Source organism: Sorex fumeus, unplaced genomic scaffold (genome assembly GCF_029834395.1).
Source record: "Sorex fumeus unplaced genomic scaffold, SorFum_2.1 ptg000043l, whole genome shotgun sequence".
Taxonomy (NCBI): Eukaryota; Metazoa; Chordata; class Mammalia; order Eulipotyphla; family Soricidae; genus Sorex; species Sorex fumeus.
Window position 1 is genome coordinate 18,819,125 of NW_026606100.1, and position 6,000 is coordinate 18,825,124.

A 6,000-nucleotide genomic window follows, 5' to 3' on the forward strand; every position below is an offset into this window, starting at 1 on the left:
ATATATGCAATAGATAAGCAAAAATATATGCAATATTTCTGATGGATTTCCACTTTCACATGGATGCAACGTGAGTCCTCAAGTTTCTTTTGGGGAGTCCAGACTAGTTGCATTCTTGTATGTACTTGCCACCCCTGCTTATGTGGCATGCTATACTCTGTTTCCATGTATTATCCAATTGTGCTTTTATTCTCTACTGAGACTGTATTAGTAGTTGCAGCAGTGTCAGTGTTTTGGATTGCCTGCTACTGCATTCATCCTGAAGGATGATTCGTCTATGGACTGGTTCTCTCAGTATGTGGCTTTGCAAGTTTTCTCCCTTTTACTGCCTTAGAAGTGGGCCAGAGAGGAAGTCCCAGTGAGGGAGGGGAAGTGAACTGGGAGACGTGGGAGGCCCATGTTTTCAGGGCATCCATCGATCCTGAAGAAGTTGCATTCATGACGACATTCTAGGCACATAATCAATTTGTGTCAGAGTATTCACTGTGAGTACGAACACTTGGGAGGCCTTTATTTCTTTATTCAGTTTATACTCTGTGCCTTTTGACAACTTTGAGTGAAACCAGACACTTTGGGTAGACTCCTGAAAGTTATGTGTGTGTATGGTTAAGTGGACATTTCAGTTCCTGCTGCTCTATTTGGCGTCCCGGTAGTAACTCAGGAATGCCCCTGGCGAGTGAATGGAGGAGTGTTAGCTGGGTTCCTATCCTTACTCAGGACTGCCTCGTGGACATTTGCACATATTTTATGATGTTGGCCATTGACTTGTATTCTGTACTTCCTGGAGAAGCTGGACTTTGTGTGGTTGGGGTGCTGTTGCAGTGTGTTTCACCACCACTAGATGGTGTCGGGTAATTTTAAGTTTTCGGTACTGTTTGGCTGTGGTCTCTCACCCGAGCAGGGACCACCCACTCACCATCACTGGGTGTGTTTCGAGGAGACTAATAAAAGATGACAAAACCTGTGCCTGGATCTTTTTATTAATTAACTTATTTTCCTTCTATAATATTTGTTTGTGCTATTGCCCCTGTGCTGCTCCCATATATTTATGCGATGTGTTTGTGTGTGCTTCATGGTGCTGCTTCTTTTGCTTTAGGTTTTACATCATCTTTAGGTTTTACATCATGGCTGAAATGATCATGACTTAGTGTTTCTGAACATTGGTGTGGTTACATTAGATTAATGTTACAATGGTTACATGGGAATGTTAAGGTTGTGGTTACTGATGTTTAAAAAAACTCACTGAAACTGGGATTACAGGATACAGGTGAACACAGATGGTCTCAATAATTCATTGCTCATATAAGATGCATTTGCATAAATCACCTATTTTCAACCAGCTGCTGAAAACAAGGTTCAAATTATTACTTGTTCTCACATGTGTTGTGGTTTTCATTCTTTGGCTTTGACTTAAGTAAGCCATTGCTTAACATGTAGTGCTAACCATTTTTTTAATTTCTTAAATTAATTTCTTAATTTCTTAAATTTCTTAAACTCTCTATGCACCCTATTTCTTGTTTTACCTGTATGTTTTGTATTTCTTGTTATGCCTGTATGTTCCATATTTCTTGTGTACCTGTATTTTGCATATTTCTGTTCCATAATTCTGTGTCACAGACATGATTTACTAATCATAAGTTTTCTTTGCTTTATTTCCTGATCTTGATCCTTAGAGCAGACACAGGCATGCGTGTTCATGCCTGGGACTCCCATCCATGTGAGCACATTCACTGTAGGTTCCCTTTAATCAGTCATGCTCTATGGAATTAACTGGCAGATGCAAAATTCACAGCCAAATGTCTGCCTACTATCTCTTGCATGTGCACCCCCCCCCCCCCCCACGCACACACATCCCTACTTGCACACACGATCAGACCATGGCAATTTATTCTTTGCATAGGAAATAGGAATACTTGGCTAAGATTCTCAGATCTGGGCATACAAACACACCTGCTTGTGTTACCTTGGTGCTCACTTGGGTGTGTGCAAATTTGCTTTACCTTTCTTTTTTATCACGGGCTTAATTTGGATCCTAAGTACTGTGTTAGTTTTTAGTGTGCAACAGCTTAAGCCGTCACAAGCAGCTCTTGCTTCAGTGCTCATTTTACTGTTTTCAGGATAGTCTGGCTTATGGCACTTGCACTACTTCTCAGGATGCTGCTGCTGTTGCTTCTGGTGGCTCACACTTATTATGTGACATTTGATAGACTAACAGGAATCAAATGTTCTGTTGTCCAACATCCCTATTTTGAGGTTGGAATCTTTATAATTTCTTGGCACAAATATCATAGTTTTAAATATTTTATTCCATGATCACACATGCCCAGCATTAGTACTAGTTGAAGTGTCCACATCTCAACTAATGTTTCCCACACCAGTTCTAAAATCAGGGTCATGATGTTTTGGTTGGTGCAGTCCAGTGTATGGGCCCTTCTTTGGGGATCCTTTCCCTGAGCACTGCTGTGTACTCTTGTGTGCATTCCTGTGATATTTGTGTGAGCACAGTTACTTCCTCATTGCAGAAAACATGGAGTTTCTCCCTTTCTCACCTAGTCACATGTGAGCATTTGTTCTGTTGTGCCACCCCAGCATGTTTGCTAAGCAGACACCTGCTTGTGTTTCCTTATTCCTCACTTCGACATGCAAATTTGATTTACCTTCCAGTTTGTCACATGCTTGAATTTGATTCTCAGTACTCATGTTTGGTTTGTTTGGGTGTGCTGATAGCTTAAGCTTTCACAGGCAGGCCTTTCTTCAGTGCACATTTCACTGGTTTAGCTGTAGTCTGGCTCACAGCATTTTACACTACTGTCTTCACTGCAGTCAGCAGTAACAATCACTGCACCTCCCCTCAGGTTTAACACCCAAATGTAGGGGAAAATATTTTACTCTTCTTGACTTCACACGGTAGGTTTCCCAAGTGTCATTTGTGACTATACTTCGAAAAGGGCATCCTTCAGACTGTTCTTTCATTGATTAAACATTTTATACACACCTATTATTTTTTACATGAGTAATTCCCGAGCACAGAGCCAGGAGTAAGACCAGGAATGATTCAGGGCCAGGAGTAACCCCTGAGAATCTTCGGTGTGGCCCCCAAAACAAATGAACAAATAAACAAGCCTGACTCTGGGAGTAGGCTAGGTTTGGAGTGGTCCCCGAACAGACATAAAATAAACCTCTCTTACATTATTTCCTCCATGCCTGTCCCTTTCCCCATCCTCAAGTGGCTCCTTGACCTTCATTATTCAAGTTGTACATTGGGTCTCAGAAGAAAAAACGTCTGGAGGTGGGATACAGCCATTTGCAAAGGCCCTTTCTGATTCCATTGCCTGGGACAGATCTGCCCCTCTGTCTCCCAAAGCCCTTGAGAGTGATGCCCTCCCCCTCCCCTCCCCATCTCCCTCCCCCTCCCCCTCTCCCTCTCTCAGCATGGGAACTGTAGCCTTTGGCCTCACAACTTTTCTAGGCCTGAGTCCTAGGCACAGTTGGGTCTGCAGGTTCATGCCCGAAGGCTCTAGGCCTTCCCTGAGCTCCAGCCCCTACTTCCCCGGGGCCTCACTCTCTGTGGCCACAGGCACAGATCAGACACACTGTCCCCAGATGCACGCAGTGGACGCACCCTGCTTCACTCGCCCCTCTGGCAGCATCAGCACCTGGCACGCTCCAGATGTCTTGTCTAGGAACTTGCTCAGAAGACCTCTCTCGGGTCTCCCAAAACGCGCCCCCTGGAGTACCCACATTCTCGAATGTTCGCCTTTCTCACAGATTGGCATGGACCTGCTAGCAAAGCCAATCTCGGAGACATCCTGTCCAGGCCTCCCCTTTTCGAGGGCTCGCACACCCTTTCCCGAATGCATGCCTCGCCCTGCCCTCACGGAATGAGCTGAGCACCTGAATGGAGCCCCGGTTTCCCTGCCCCTGACTGTGTGGAGCGCTGGAGGGAGACATTCCCGGCTCCTGCCTTTCTTCCTCACTCAACCTAATATCCAGCTGGGGCTCCAGAAAGGTCCCCTTTGTTTGTTTTCTTTGTGGGCCAACACCTGGCAGTGCCCAGGGCTTACTCTTGGCTCTGTGCTGGGGGCATCACTCCTGGTGGTGTCCTCAGGGATCAGACAGGGTTGGCAAGCAAAACAAGAGCCCTACCCGCTGTACTATCTCTCTGGCCCCAGAAAGGCCATCCTTAAAACAGAACAGATGGCCCAGATGGGAAGGCATCGCAGCTGACCTTAGTATGCCCACACGGCTCCTGAAGCTCCACTGAGAACAATACAAAATGAATAAATTAAATAAAATAAAATTGAATGCACAGTAGAAAGCCTCCTGGCTGACTCACAGGGCGCTTAATAGTTATATCCTAGTGAACTCCAGTTTTTATTTCAGCCTTTTTCCCCTTTTGTTGTGAACTGCTTTATATATACAAATATGAATAATATATGTGTGAGGTTTAAGAAAAGAAAAATATTCTCTTATTCCCAACTCAAAAAACATCCCTTGAGAGTCCTGGGCTGCATGTAGACCTCCTTCCCTCTGAGGAGTCCCTGTCCTGAATTCGCATCTAGCATCGCCTGGCTTTGCCTGAAGGGCTCGTTCTCTCCTTGTTTTTACGTAAGCCTTAGCAGGCCCCAAGCCTTTGCGGAGCCTGCATGGGGAAGGCGTTAGCCCTATAATGTCTTTGGTGACCCTCAGAAGACAAGAAGTTCCTCTCAGGAAATATGTCCTCACAACGCTGAGATGGTCGGACTGGAAAGATAGTGGTATCAGACCACTAGGGCATACCCCTTATTACAGACTGGAAAATATATTATGGTTCAGAAAAACAATGGGGACCAGAGACAGTATGGGAGTTAAGACATCTGCCTTACATGAGGCTGACTGTAGTTCGATCTGCAGTGCCATAAATATTAGCCCTAGCATCACCAAGACTGACCCTTGAATAGCACCAGGTATGGCCCAAAGCAACCCTTGCACCGAAAGAAAAAAGACAATGGACTTAATCTTATTTATTTTGGTTATTTTGGGGGCCTGAGCGATAGCACAGCGGGTAGGGCGTTCGCCTTACAAGCGGCCAACATGGCCGACCCAAGTTCGATTCCTCCGCCCCTCTCGGAGAGCCTGGCAAGCTACCGAGAGTATTCGATATGCCAGACACAGTAACAACAAAGTCTCCAATGGAGACGTTACTGGGCCCGCTCGAGCAAATCGACGATCAACGGGAGGGCCTTTACCTTTACCTTTACCTTGGGGGCCACACCCAGGGATTATTCCTGGCTCTGTGCTCGGGGACAATTCCTGGTGATGCTCAGGGGCCATATGTGGTGCTGGGAATTGAACCTGGGTCAGCCACGTGGAAGGCAAATTGTACTAGCTCCCCACTGTACTAACTCTAGTCCCTGGACTTGTTCTTGAGGGGTCCCTTCTGGGGGCCCCTGTGGTATGGGGCGCATAGGGGTGGTGATCTTTACATGGAGCAGGGTTGTTGTCAGGACCAGCTAGATACAGCTCACGGAAATGAAGGTGGCACTAGAGGCCATGAGTCTAAGGGCAGGGCCAGGTGTGACATGAGGGCAGGAGTGCCTGCAGGTCCCGAGAGGGGGTGCACATGTGCACCCAGGCACTGTCGGCCAACTCATCATCTGAGGCAGCCCTGTGGGCATTCCAGGGGCACATCCTACACCAGGCTGCCCAGAAGAAGGTGGGCACCGTCCTGACCCCATGTGTCCTTGGCCACATCACATCACCTTCCTGTTCTCACTTGTCTCCTAGGAAAGAAGACATGGGGTAAGAGAGAAGAAGCACTCAGTAAGGCTCGAGTAAGGAGCAACTTCTTTTATTCCTTTTCAGGATTTCCAAGATGCTCTTTTGTTAAAAAAGAAAGAAAAAATGAAATATCCACATCTTATAAAAGAGAAGTGCAAACAATGTGACTTCACAATTAAAGGCTAGAACGTGAGCTATCTGGGATTTTGCCTGGGGCTGTCTTAGGCTTGAGTGCTTTGA